The sequence below is a fragment of the Rhinolophus ferrumequinum genome, chromosome 20 (assembly GCF_004115265.2).
Source record: "Rhinolophus ferrumequinum isolate MPI-CBG mRhiFer1 chromosome 20, mRhiFer1_v1.p, whole genome shotgun sequence".
NCBI lineage: Eukaryota > Metazoa > Chordata > Mammalia > Chiroptera > Rhinolophidae > Rhinolophus > Rhinolophus ferrumequinum.
Genome location: NC_046303.1, coordinates 50,954,052 through 50,968,346, shown reverse-complemented (window position 1 = coordinate 50,968,346; position 14,295 = coordinate 50,954,052). Strand labels below are relative to the sequence as shown.

The 14,295-nt window shown below is 42.2% G+C and overlaps 1 long non-coding RNA gene and 1 pseudogene across 1 annotated transcript; one reads left to right on the top strand and one right to left on the bottom strand.

Moving 5' to 3' along the window:
- The first annotated feature begins 3,583 nt into the window (after positions 1–3,583).
- Positions 3,584–4,738, top strand: LOC117012384 (peptidyl-prolyl cis-trans isomerase A-like; annotated as a pseudogene).
- A 3,810-nt stretch (positions 4,739–8,548) lies between these two features.
- LOC117012385 (uncharacterized) lies at positions 8,549–12,452 on the bottom strand. Its single transcript, XR_004421162.1, has 3 exons — positions 12,349–12,452; positions 9,035–9,125; positions 8,549–8,657 (listed from the first exon to the last, which is right to left on the bottom strand). It is a non-coding gene; the product is annotated as an uncharacterized LOC117012385 (long non-coding RNA).
- Positions 12,453–14,295: the final 1,843 nt, after the last annotated feature.

The following is a 14,295-nucleotide window of genomic DNA, read 5'->3' as shown; positions in this document are numbered from 1 at the left end:
TTTCATTAGTAATATTTTCTATTGATTAATGTTGACACGATAATAGTTTGAATATACTAGATTAAATAAAATATCATTAAATTTCATTCGTCTTGTTTCTTTTCACTTTTTAAGATGTGGCTACTAGAACATTTAAAGTTACATAGGTGGCTTACACCTGTGTCTCATATTTGGGACTCCCATTTTATGGTTACTGGACGTCTCCTGTCCAAAGGCTAAAAATAGAGCCTGTGACTCAAGCCTGACAATGAGAGTGATACAGTGCTGTGCTAGACTGATTGGTTCAGGGACTTAGGACACTCTCAGAAAGTGAAACAAACTCATGTTCTCTTTTTTGCTTAAACCAGTTTGGGTTGGAATTTCTATCGCTTGCTCTGGCCACCAGAAACGATTCCTAATCATTACCTCTTTGTATTTAACACTGGTGATCTTTAGGAGTAAATTTTAGTCAAAAAGAGGTGAAGCCATAATTCAAGGATTAAAGCCTAAATGGTAAGGAAATATAGGTAGAAACAGTAAACATGACACTTTGTGGTAAAAAGAATAAAAGGTCTGGGTCTACTCAAAGGAGGCGTGGGTGAAAGGGAGTGGGTTTTCTGCTTGTTTGAATGGATTTTATTTGTTTGGTTGGAGGAGAACTGGAGTATCTTCACTGCCTTGTTTCTCTGGATTTGGGGTCAACGAGGAAAGGGAGGCAGGCTTCTGCCCTCACTCTCTCAGGAGTGTGGCCTTAAAGTCTGGGCTTTCCTCACCCTAGCAGAGAGACCTCTTGAAGTAAACTAAGTGATGAATGCTTGAGGCGAGAAAAGAAAAAAGATTAAGGAAATAGTAAGAATACATAACTAAAGAGCTAGTAGTTGACTAGAGGTAAGGGATGAACAAGGAGAGCGGCGACCTGAGCCTCAGCTTCCGATTTGGAACACTTGATGGTGTGCGGTGACGTCTTTCACCTACAAGGAAGCATAGGAGAGGGAGCACATGTGATGGGGGCGGGGTGAGCCGCTTTACACATGCTGGTTCATTTCTATGCCAAGAAACTGGGGTAAGGAGGCCCCCTACCTTTTCCTCCCAGTCACATAAGCTACAGTCCTGCCTTGCCCAAAGGGCTATTCCAGAAAGCCCTCTGCCTCTGGAGATCTCTAGACAACAAGTAGACACCAGTCTCTGCAAGACAGGAAATCCCCCACCCCCAGGGGACACTCGTCAAGCTCTCCTAAGAATGACCAGCTAACCCTCCACCCACAGCAGCACCTGAGTGGACAGTAAGTTTGGCTACTCAGCCAGGGATCCAGAAGCGGGATCCTTCCTGCAGGACCTTCGGTCTCTGTGAGTGACTCTCGGAGACTCACAGCACATTGTGTGGGGGAGAAGTGGGGGAAACCTGCCCAACAGAGAGACTCTTGCCTCCTACGTCCCCACAAGTCATCTCCCCTTCCCCAGGCCTTTCCTTATTTAGAGGCCAGGTAGTGTAGGGGTGGAGATCCGTGGCAACAGGGCTGCTGAGGCTGCCTCTGATCACACTTGTATAAAATTATATACATATTTCTATAAGTATATACATATACATATGCATTGAAAGGTATCTGAAAGGTTTTCTCCCAAAATGCTAACAGTGATCATACCCCCACAGCACTCTTTAAAAAAATTCCCTGGACAAACATTTAGACAAGGAAGCTGAGGCACAGAGAGGTTGACTAACTTGCCAGTGGTCACATAGCTAGTAAGTGACGGAGCAGGGATTTGAATTTAGAGAGTCTGGTTCCAGAGTTCATCTCTTAACACCACATAATATTGAAGCACAATAGCCCACTCCCACATTTCCAAGGGGGATACATTTCAAGACCCCAGTGGATGCCTAACACCGCAGATAGCACCAAACTCTACATATAATATGATTTTTCCTATACAAACATATCTGTGATAGAGCTTAATTTATAAATTAGGCACGGTAATAGATTCACAACAATAACTAATAAAATAGAACAATTATAACAATATGCTGTACTAAAAGTTATGTGAATGTGGTCTCTCTCAAAATACCTTATTGTACTCTACTCTCCCTTTTTCTTCTTGTGACAGTGTGAGATAATAAAATGCCTACATGACCCCATGGGGTGAGGCGGATGAGACCTTATTAGGTAATATAAGCGTGTCTTAAACACGAGCACTGCAATACCGAGATAGTTGATCTGATAACCGAGACGGCTACTGAGTGACTAACAGGTGTGACTAGAGGATTCACATCCCAGAGAGGACGAAGCAGGATGGTGAGGGATTTCATCACACTACTCAGAACTGTGTACAATTTAAAATTTGTGAGTTGTTGATTTCTGGAATTTTCCACTTAATATTTTTGGACTAAAGTTGACCCAGGGTTACTGAAACCGTGGAGATCAAAAGCAGGTGAGGGGGATTACTGTACAGATCACCAAGCAATATCTAATAATACTGCCTGCCTTTCTATGCTCATCTCGTTTCCACATTCTGCCGCCACACCGGCTCCCTTTGTGATCACAAATATGCTAAGGTCTTTCCTACTGCGAGCTCTTTGCACTGTTGGTCCTTCTGCCTGAACAGTCTTTCCCACTCTACCTAGGTTGCTTGCTTCACTCATTCATTCATTCTTGCATTCATAATGCGTTCAAACTTTGTACCGGTGCTGTTCTAGGGGCTGGGGATACAATAGTAAACAAATCGGGGGAGAGGGGAATCCTGATTCTTTCTCATCCTTTAGGTCTTAGTCTACATGTTGTCTTTGAGAGAAGCATTCCTTGATCAGCTCTCCACAGAAGTGCTTTGGATGAGGTCATAAGGTGGGGCGCCATGACGGGATTCGTGCCCCTAAAAGAAAAAAGCTTCTTCTCTTTCTCTCTCTCCTACCACGTGAGGACACAGAGTGCAGGTGGCCATCTACAAAAGTCCGGAAGACAGCTCTCACTAGAATCCAACCATGCTGGCACCCTCATCTTGGCCTTCTAGAACTGTGAGAAAAATAAATTTCTGTTGATTAAGCCACTCCGTGTATGGTATTTTATGATGGCAGCCCAAGCCTACTAAGACAAATTTTGGTACCAAGAATGGGGTGTTACTGTAACAAATACCGAAATATGGAAGCAGCTTTGGAACTGGGCAATGGATAGAGACTGGAAGAGTTTTGAGGTGCATGCTAGAAAGAAAGACGTTAACAGTGATTCTGGTGAGGTCTCAGATGGATATTAGGAGCATGTTATTGGATCCTTGTTATAAAGTGGCAAAGAACTTGGGGGAAACATGTTCTACTGTTTTGTGGAAGGTGAAATTTGTGCATGATGGAATTGGATATTTAGTTTAGGAGATTTCTCAGCAAAATATTGACAGAGCTCCTTGGTTCCTTCTGACTGCGTATAATGAAATGCAAAAGGAGAGAGATGAATTGAAGAAGGATGTTGCAACTTTAATCCACATTTGTTAAGTGGAGCCGTGGGGTGTCAGATGATGAGCCACAATTCAACAAAATACTGCCAGGGAAAGTGAAGTAGAGAAGTTTATTACTCACAGGTCCTGGAGGAAGTACACAGCACACCTTGAAGGAACATGTGGGGAGGTCAAGGCAGGCTGCAGGTAGAGACAGCAGGACCTGGGGAACACGCCTTCATTAGGGTCCATGGGTTTAGAGCTTTGAGGTTTCTAGGCTTAGTCTGGATTGGTCAGTTCACACCAGAAGGAGCTAGGTGTTTGATAAGCTTTGAGGGGGAGGTCTTATCTAAGCGGAACACAAGGGGAAGGTCCTGGGCTTTAGGGGAGAGTGCTTATTACAAGGGTGGTTGGGGGAGTCGTACCAGGAACTTAATATTTGCCTGTGACTCTGTGGGCTGCTTTCTAGGACATGTCTAGGGAGGGGTTAGTGTCCATTCAAGGCCCTGCAGGCAGCTGGGCGACACAAAATAGATGCTGGGACAGCCATATTATGAGTAGTCTAGCGAAGCTCTGAACAATGGAATTGTTAAGCAAAGAGGAACCAGAGCCTTGCAGACACTGCTGCGCCAGAGCTGGCCGTGTCTAGCTATGGTCAGCACCACCTTGTTTTTCAACATCACCTTCGAAGCGAGCCCTTGAGCCATGTCTCCTTCAAGTTGTTTGCAGACAAAGTTCCAAAGACAGCAGAAAACTTTCCTGCCCTGAGCACTGGGGAGCAAGGATTTGGTATTAAAGCTTTCTGCTTTCACAGACTGATTCTGGGATGTATGTACCAGGGTGGTGACTTCACACGCCATAATGGCACCAATGGCAAGTCCATCGATGGGGACAAGTTTGATGGTGAGAACTTCATTGTCCATGGCAAGTGGTTCCCAACACAGATGGTTCCGTTTTTCATCTGCACGGCCAAAACCGAGTGGTGGGATGGCAAGCATGTGGTCTCTGGCAAGGTGAGAGGGCACGAATATTGTGGAGAACAGGAGCGCTGTGGGTCCAGGAATGGCAAGGCCAGCAAGATCCCATGGCTGGCCGGGGACAACTCTGATGAATTTGACTTGTGTTTTGTCTTAACCATGAGACCATTGCTTCTGTAGCTCAGGAGAGTGCCCCTTCACCCGCATCTGCTCAGAATACCCTATAATCTTTGTGCTCTCACTGCAGTTCCATGTTTTCCTTATTCACCTCCAAGTCTATAGCGGGATTGCTGAGTTAAGTTCATGATTAAGAAATAAAAACTACACAACAAAAGGAGCCAGAACTTGAAGATTCGGAAAATTCTCAGCCTGTCCCTATTGAAAAGAGAGAGAGAGAGAGAGAGAGAGAGAGAGAGAGAGAGAGAGAGAGAGAGAGAAAGCTTGTTCTTAAGAGAATGCTAAGCGTGTGGCTGAATGACCATTTGAGAAGATTAGCGTGGATGTGAACCACGGATCTAATCATCCATCTCAATCCATCTCAGCAGAAGCTAGGAATAGAGATCGGACTGTATCCACAGAAACTCTGCCAGCTGAGACTAAAGGAAGCAGAAAGCGAAGGACAGCTGCAAACTTGTATTATCCTTCAAGAAAAGGGAGGAATGAAACAAGCTGATTCAGTGAGCTGCAGCATCAGAGGTGGCAGGGGTCCTGTCAGGCTGAAGAGACAGGGGTGCTCGTCAGAGCCTGGGGGCGGTGGGGCCACCGCAGTGGGCCTGGGGGTGGAGTATTGAACCAGGGGATTGGTCTTGAACCTTAAGATCTAATGGAACCTGCCTTGCTAGATTTTGGACTTATTTGGGACCTGTCACCACCCCTTCCTTCTCTCCTGTTTCTCCCTTTTGGAATGGGAATGTCTGTCTTATGCTTGTCTTTCATTGTATTTGTCTGGTTTCACAGGTTCACAACTGAGAAGAATTTTGTCTCAGGAATCGTAGAATCTCACCCATATCTTATTTAGATGATATTTAGATGAAACTTTGAACTTTACAGTTGATGCTACAACACGTTAAGACTTTGGAGGCTGTTTGAATGGAATGAACATATTTTATGTGTGAGAAGGACATGACTTTGGGGGGGCTAGGGGGAGAATGCAATGTATTGAATTTTGTCTCCACAGAATTACATATTGAAGCTTAAAACCCCAGTGTGGTGGTGTTTGGAGATGGGGACTTTGGGAGATAATTAGGTTTAGATGCGGTCATGAGGGTGGGGCCCTGATGACTGGATTAGTGCTGTTATAAGAAGAGACATCAAAGAGCAGTCTCTCTCTCCTCTCTCTCTCTCTCTCTCTGTCTCTCACACCCCCCCCCACCTCTCCCCTCACCATGTGAGGACACCCTGAGATGACTGCCCTCTGCAAGCCAGGAAGAGGGTTCTCACCAGAATCCCCCCATGCTGGCATCCTGATCTTGACCTCCAGCCTCCAGAACTAAGAACAAATCAATGTCTGTTGTTTAAGCTACCTCATCTGTGGTATTTTGTTACGGCGCTCAGAGTTGACTAAGACAAGGGGCCCTCCACTTTCTCTTTGTCATATCACCCCTGTTTTTCAAATCACTTATCACTCTTCGTAATCATCTTGCCAATTTTTTTTTAACTTTCTTGTTATTAACTTCAGTAGGATGGAAGCTCTAAAGGGGCAAAGACCTCATCCACTCTGTCCCGAGAGCTTAGAACAGTGCTGGCATATAACAGAAACACAATACGTGTTTATTGACGAAGGAAAACAAAAGATAAGAGCTAAATACCTTCTGTTGTAGACTCCTCCCAGTCCTCACTGCTTCTACTCACTTTTCTCCTTTCTTCCATTCCTGCCTTTTCTTCTTTCAAGAAAAAAATGCAAATCAGATTAATTTGGAGTGGTTTCAAATTGGGAAGCAGGAGGAAACAGAAGTAACATCCAGGATCATGTGTTCCCCTTTTACATCGATGCTCCCCTTGATTTAATTAGAAAAATATTTTCCAGTTCTGCAGAAAGAGAATAAAACTCAAGAGTCAGGAAAAGGCCAAAGATTATTAAGTTAAATAGGTATATATAGTGCCTTATGTAAAACTACCATAAAAATGTACTTTTATGCTTACTACAAAGTTCATATTTTCTCAAAATAGAATCAATAAATATTCACCCAAAAGTGTGATTTTTCTCCTATTATACACTTAAATACACAAAGGCTTATTATAAGAAGAAAAACACAATGATGTTTTTTAAAGAAACTGGAGTCCTGAACTTTTTTTCCTCTGAGTCAATCATGGCTAAAAGGTATTCAAAACAAATGAGGAATTTCTATACTTTTTCCAGTGAAAACTCAAAAATGGGCTTAAAGTACAGATGCACAAACTGGAAATCCTTGGGCCATAAACCCAGCCCATAGTTATTTTTCCAAAAATTCAAATTTTGAGATTCTTTTCAATCAGCATTTTCAATGCCAACAGTCAGCTGGAGCTAAGTTGTCACTCTCCTCTGTGATTGTTGAACTTTAAAGTCTGACCAGAGCTCACTGAGTTATTTTTCTTACCTTAGCCCCCTTCCCTTATTTTACATCATTTGCTTGGTTCTTGTAAGTGTTCAAGTTTGAAATCCCCGTCTTAAACTAGGAATCAAAACGTCCTGGTTTAATACTACACTAAAGTCAGGCCATATTCAGCCAGGACACAGTGCGGGTGGATGTGTCTATTGTTTATGCCCAGTGATCATTCTGGTTGGTCAGTGCCCAGATTGTACGTGATGTTAAATATTTTGCATGTAATTCCTGCATAAAATTCTTCCAGTGACATTCTTAAGTCAGAAATACATATATATTTTTTAACTTGACAGTTGTTTGAGTTGGTATTCTGGATAGTCAAGTAAATGAAAAACTATTATATAACGGGGGCAAAGAAATTAGACCTATAGGCAGAGTTCGAATCTTGTTATCTTTGGCCTAAAAAAAAATCAAACGGTGGATAAGTAAAAAATATTTATTAAGTAGAAAAAATGTGACAATATACTTACATAATTCTTTACGTTAATCCTGTTCACGCTTATTAAGGTAGTAAAAAACATAGTTTAGGGTGTAACTGATAACTCAATCTTGAAATTAAATCTCATAATCACAAAATATTTGCAGTTATATCCAGCAGTTTTATCTACTTGGCTGAGTTTCATTACAGTGACAAAATTCTTTTCATAATAAATAAATTGGTGTCTTTGTCCCATGTCTTTGCTAAATGAGTTGGTGAATGAATTATGTCCCAATTCTTAGCTGAATTAATTGGTTTCAAAGGCACAGGTATTCTCAGCACAGTGGATGGGCATCACCATAATCACAGAGCAGCTTCCAGAGAAACGATTCCAATAAACAATTTTAATAAAATAACTCAAGAGAACTTGAAATGATCCATTTCCATTTTGTCCCCTTCTTTGGGAGCCACCACTGCCCTAAAATGTCTGCTTTTCTTAGCAGGGGAGCTGGTGACCAGCGGTCCTGGAAATGGCCTTCGTGTCACTTAAACCTCTGCCTGTGTAGCCTGGTCCTCAGCAAAAATCTGATCACTCTGCTTTTCCTGTACTTTCTTGTCAAACGATGTAAACAATTCAGGGTGGGGGCTTGGGCCCATTGATAAACGGGTGCAGTCATTAGATGATGAAATCTTAGAGACGGAAGGACCCTTTATTTAATCTGCTCCATTTATTTACAACTGAGGAGACAGAGGCTCAGAAATGTGAAGTGACGTGCCTGAGAGATCTTACAGCCAGTGAATTAGAGTCAGTTTAAGAACTAATCTCTGCCATTTCTGATGAGCATATTGGCAGCAGAGCTACCTCACATCGTGGAATCCGCATAAAGAAAATTTACAACAGTAAATACACACCATATTTCAGAAAAACTCTTTATTTCACTCTAAGATTTCATATGCCACTGTCCTAAAGGCATTTTTTTATTGCAGGCTTCTCGTTAAGACTGTGCTCAGCTTTAATGTTGAGATTCAAGACTTTTGGGCAGATTTAGAAGAAATTTCAACCTTTGTACAGTATGACATGCATAGTGTGATATATAGAGGAAAACAGGCAGCTGGTGGTTGGCTGTGGTCGGCATGAATTATGAAAAGGGCAGCTTACAAAGGAAACTCCTTGTTCCCTCTCTTGCATCTTTCGTGTGCCTGGCCTCATCTGTTATCTGCAATTCTTTCTCTGGCCTCTTCTAAGCTTCAGGCTCAGCTTCTCTATCACCCACTGGACATTTCTACCTGCAAAACCACATTTAAAATGCCCAGCACTTCTCAAATCATATCTATCATCGTCCCCATCAAAGTATATTCTGCTACCTATTTACACTCCGATCGGATGTCCCCCAACACATCTCACAGAACTTCTTCCACTCCTATTCCGACCCACCCTCCCCTCCACGTCGGCCCTGCTCTTCCTCCTGTCAATCTCATCTGTCTCAGCGAATGGCAATACAGACCTTCAATTGCTTGAGCCCCAAACCTATAAGATAGTCTTGGTGCCTTATTTCCCCTCCACCTTCAATCCTTCAGAAAGCTTTGATAAATCCAGTTCCAACGAAAACTCAAATGTACCCACCAGCCAGCCCCATCCTAAACCATTCCACCTCACCTCTTACCTGAAGTGCTGTCAAAGCCTGGTAAATGTTCCCTCTGCTTCCGTTCTTGGCCCCTCTCCAGTTCATTCACATCCCAGCACCACAGTGACACCTCAAACACAAATTAGATCAGGTTGATCCTTTGCATAGAAATCCTCCCCTGGCCTTCCAATGAGCTTACAATAAACTCCATGTCAAACTATTTACTACCGCTCTGAATGACGTCACCACTATCTCCCCAAACTTAATTCAAGTGTCTCTTCTATTCACTCACCACTCCATGCAGCTCTTCCCTGAAGCAACTCTTGTTCTCCTTTCATTTCCTCAACGTGCCAAGTTCATTCAGTCTCCGGGCCTTTGTGGCCTCTAGCTGAAACTCTTTCTCTCCTAATGGCTGGCTTCTTCTCATCTTCAAGTCTTGGCTAAAATGACACTTTCTCAGAGGAGCTTTCCATGACCACCCTTTTAAAAGTATGATCCCCTATCACACTCTGTCTCAGCACCTTGTTTTATTTGTAGAATGTGTGACAATTTGTAATTATTTTATTTATGGGTTTCCTTGTTTTCTGTCTTATTCACTGAACTATAAGCTCCACGAAGTCTGGGGCTTTGACCATCTTGTCCATCTTTTGATCTGTAACTCCTAGCACAGGCCCTGGCCCACAGGAAGTCCTCATTAAGTATGTATTGAATGGGTGAATGAATAAAAGCCTGTTTACTTCCCTGCACCTCCTCCCTGTCCATGAGATTAAAAACTCAATGAGGGTGGCAACTCTGTTTTATTGTCAACACCTCCATCCCCAGAACCTAGTACTGTGTCTGACACACAGTGAATACCCAATAGACATTTGCTGAATTAAAATAAAAAGAAACTGGGAAAAATCTGCACTTCTTCCCAGGCAGAAAGGTGGAAGAGGGAGTGGAAAGTGGAGAACACAGGCCACGCCTTACTACTAGGGAGACCCCCTTGTACCGGTTTTGCCTTTCCGAGGCATTATTAGGTACCATTACCTTATAAGCACTCCCAGATCCACACAAAACTGGCAGAGGGACAGAGCGCAAGGGAGCCTGTGTGGATATTTATTGTTGGTAACTTACTTTAGTGTTAAGTTTTTACAACAGATATCAGTGGAAAGATGATCCTGTAGAGCTAAAACTAATGCTGATTCTGGAACATGAGTGCCTACAGCCCCATATCAAACAGAACTGTGGAAGCACACATTTCTCTTGGTAGCTGTGCCAAGTATTTCTTTCAACATATGGCCCCGTAATATTTGCCCTCCATTCTGTAGACTCAGAACTTCACCTAGGCAGGAATAAGTTACCACCTCCCACGCCCCCCACCGGCCACCCCCATGCAATTACTCTCTTTAGGTTAAGAAAGGTCCCTTGATATCTTTAGCTGTTTTAACAATTAAGTATCTAGTTCAACTATATCTGCACAAGTGCAAAAAGATGTATGTTCAAGGCATTCTCTGCAGTGTGGCACAGAACAGCAACCCCTAAATGTCCACGGTGGGCCCGGTGCCTCCCTGCCATGCAGTGCTAAAGATGTGCGTGCGGTAAATCTCTGCTGAAGACACCTGCTGCTTTAGAGGCTACCAAGACCTGCTAGGAAGTGAAACAGCAAGGCGAAGACAGGGTTTCTCACTATTTCTATACAAATAGTTTGTTCCTACTTCTATAATTTAAAATACCTGCCTCTCTCTATATATGTTTAATATATATATATTTTATATCTATTTTATGTAATATATATAAATTATATGTACTATTTTATATATTTATATAATATATATTTATATATTATTTATATATTTTTAATATATTTATATATAATTTTATACTTATATAAAATTTCAAGATACTCAACACACTGTTAACAATTGCCTCTAGGGAAGAAGATACATTGGAGGGTAGAAGGGAGATCTATATTTTAATGGATACTCTCATATTACTTAAGGTGTTTTTTGCCATTTGCCATGTACAACTTTTTTTCAAAAAAATACCAGTTAATTTTTTAATCAGAATATTATTTTATGAATTGTAGACTTCAATTCTTATTTGGGTACCGTAATTAACTCATCAGATTTAATCCCTCAGATTAATTGAAATAATAATTGAAATCAGATTAATTGAAATAATAATATGAGGGTAGTACTTTTCAGTTTCCAAAGCGCACTCACACATGCTACCTCATAACAACCTACTGAAGAATACATTAGCAGTAGTTGTATTAATCACATGTTCTAAGTAAAGAAACACATTCAAGGTAAGGAATAAATTGTAAATTCGGGGCTTGGGTGAGGTCTTTGAACTTTGATCTTTCCTCTACACCCAACTTCTCCTCTGTTCACCAAATCATTTCCAAAAGCACAACTTTTTACCTCAACTTCAAATTATAACATAATTATTGGGGTGTTGGCTATCTCTTGAAAGCTCTTTTAATAAATTTCAGGTTTCTTGTTACCCATTGAACAGCCGAGTAAGAATTATTCTATTGTCGATTGATGCTATTTTCTGTTTTATGAGAGAAAATATTTTCAGGTTCCCCCCCCCCATTATTTATCAAACTAATATCAACATGTCATTTCATAGGCTATTCCTGGTGTTGATCACAAACAATTGCTACTTCCTATGAGCTTTTGTCACAGCCCTGCCAGGATCAGAGTAGTAACAACAGGCACTTGACCCTAATGATATGAAACAGGGAAGGGGGTGCCCAGGATGCCCCTCTTTCCTGTTAGTCTAAGTAATTTGACAGAGCTGTTTTAACTTTCTAGACAGCCCTCAGCCACAATAAATAGGAAAGGGGCCTTTTCCTTCCCTCCTCACCAGGGATTCTCAATCCTGTTTGTATTATACATTGTAATCGTCTAGAGAAGTTTTAGAGGTGCTTGGGCCTAACCCCCCCCCCCCGGAGATTTATGGGTCAGTCAGTCTGAGTATGTACAAGTCAATGCCTGGGCATTGATGTTTCCTAAATATCTGCAGGAGATGCAATATTAAGTTCACATTGTTTGGGGCTGCATTTTGCAGCTGACTTCTCCTGGGCCTGTAGGCATGCAGCTCTGCCCTGAAGCGAATGTCCCCCCAGCCTTATCAGGTCCTCTATCGTCCCTTAGTGTTCTTGACCAGCCTCGTCTCTCTCACTTCCAACCATGCCGAACTCTGGGCCTCCAGCTGACACTTTCTTAGGCATTGGAGCAGATTCCAGTCAATAAAACCCTAGCCCTGCCCATGTCCTCCTGTTGTGCCTCTGTAAGCTGTGGAAGGTTCCAGATCCAGGCACGAATTCAGGTCTTTCTATTTTTCACAACAAGGTATAAACTTACCCACTGGCAGGCCTGGAATTTAAGCCAGATCAGTATATATTCAACCAGTAACAGAATTTCTACACTTCAGGGCCTGCTACGGAATACAACCTGGGAACGTCCTGTTCTCCAGTGCCCAGTAAAAGATCTAACTGAAATCTTAATCAATGTTCAAGGTCCATATGCAAATCACCCTCTCATCTAGATTCTAGATGTTCCATCCCTGCATGGAGCCACCAGATAGTGCCACTCTTGCTCTCCATGACTTTAGATTTCTATACAAATGTCCCCACAATGGTAACATTTAAAACTATGGCCTTGGATTTTTATGGTGAGTTAATGAAAGGAATCCCAGGGGAATATCAGTCCTTTGATTTTCAGTAAAACTACTTTTGAACACAATAGCCTCTGTGTTGCTCAGTGGACAAAATATCAACTATTTTGGTCATTTTATTCAATCAGAAAACATTTATTAAGCACCTCTGCTGGATGCATAGGTAGTGGCCATACCTAGGTAAATCAGATAAGTGTCTACATTTCCAAGAATTCACAGACTAGTGCAGAAAACAAACATAAACAAATTATTAGAACCCAATGAGCCAGGTGCAATAAAAGGGTTTAGTGCAAGGTGCACGGAGGGGCCGAGTTCCAGCTTGGGCTGGGCAGTTGGAGAAGGAGGCCCGAAAGGGTGAAATGGGTTAGGCAGGTGGCATAGTTCCTCCAAGCACAAGGTTTGCAGTTAAATTTTAGAAAGATAATTCTGGAAGCAGCAGGAGGTAGATTTATTTAGCAATAGATTTATTTCGATTGTGTAGCCCTCAGGATGACCCAAGCACTGTTTTCAGAGCTTACATAGAGTAACTCATTTAATCCCCATAACAATTCTTTGAGGTAGGAACTATTATCATCCTCGATTTACACATGAAGAAATAGGTACACACAGAGAGATTTGGCAGCTTGATTGAGGTTCTGTGGCTATTAAGGAACAAAGCCAAGATTTAGACCCAGACAGCTTGGCTCCAGAGTCTCTGCACTTTAGGTTCTGCTACGGCTGCCTCAGGGACAGAGACAGAGAGGGGAAGGGGGACAGGTGGATCAGTTGGAAGGCTGGTGTAATAGCCCAGGGGAAATGGCTATCTCACGTGTAGGAGGTGAAAACAACAGAGAAATAGACTGAGGTTCACTCCCCGACTTCTAGCTTGGGGAGCTAGGTAAATTATTAAGCTTTCAACTGAGTTTGGGAATGCTAGAGGTTCAAGTTTTAGCTATATAGGTCAAAAGGAAGAGGAAAAGGGAATAACATTTATAAAATAACATTTATGTTCTAGGCACTCTAAATAATCATTGGGCTAGCTACCATGTTTAATTCTTAGAACTCTAAGAAGTAGATATTAAATATGAGGAAACTGAGATTCAGAGAGGTTAAGTAAGGTCACACAGAGTGTTGGACATTTGTTAGCTTGCGTTGCCTGGAGTCCTAAGAGCACCCTGATTTTCTCTGGGGGAATCACATTCCTCCCATTGCATGTAGTATAATTCCAAGTACCTGCCTCCCAACGGGTCAGGGAGTTGTGTCGTTCCTCTTTACGGCTGGCGGTGTAGTCAAGGGGTGAACAGCTGGCCAAAGCGGGTTTGCGTTAATTTCAAGTAAGAAATCCTAACTGAAAGACACATCAAGTGGCAAAGCCAAAATTCAAAGCCCATCTAACGCCCTGTCCATACTTTTCCACCACACCATGCGGCTCCCAAGGTCTCTGTAAGCAATATATATATATACGTGTATATATAGTGATTGTTCACCAATTGTTTAATATGAGAGCCTTTTCTACAGACCATTAGATACTTATTCCATGGTGAGTGATCAAGTGCTACAATAAGATGTGGAATAGAGTGGCAGCAGTGGGCAGGGGGTGCTGATTTATCCAGGGTGGTCTTTTCAGATCTCCCAAAGAGGTGTGAATTGAGACC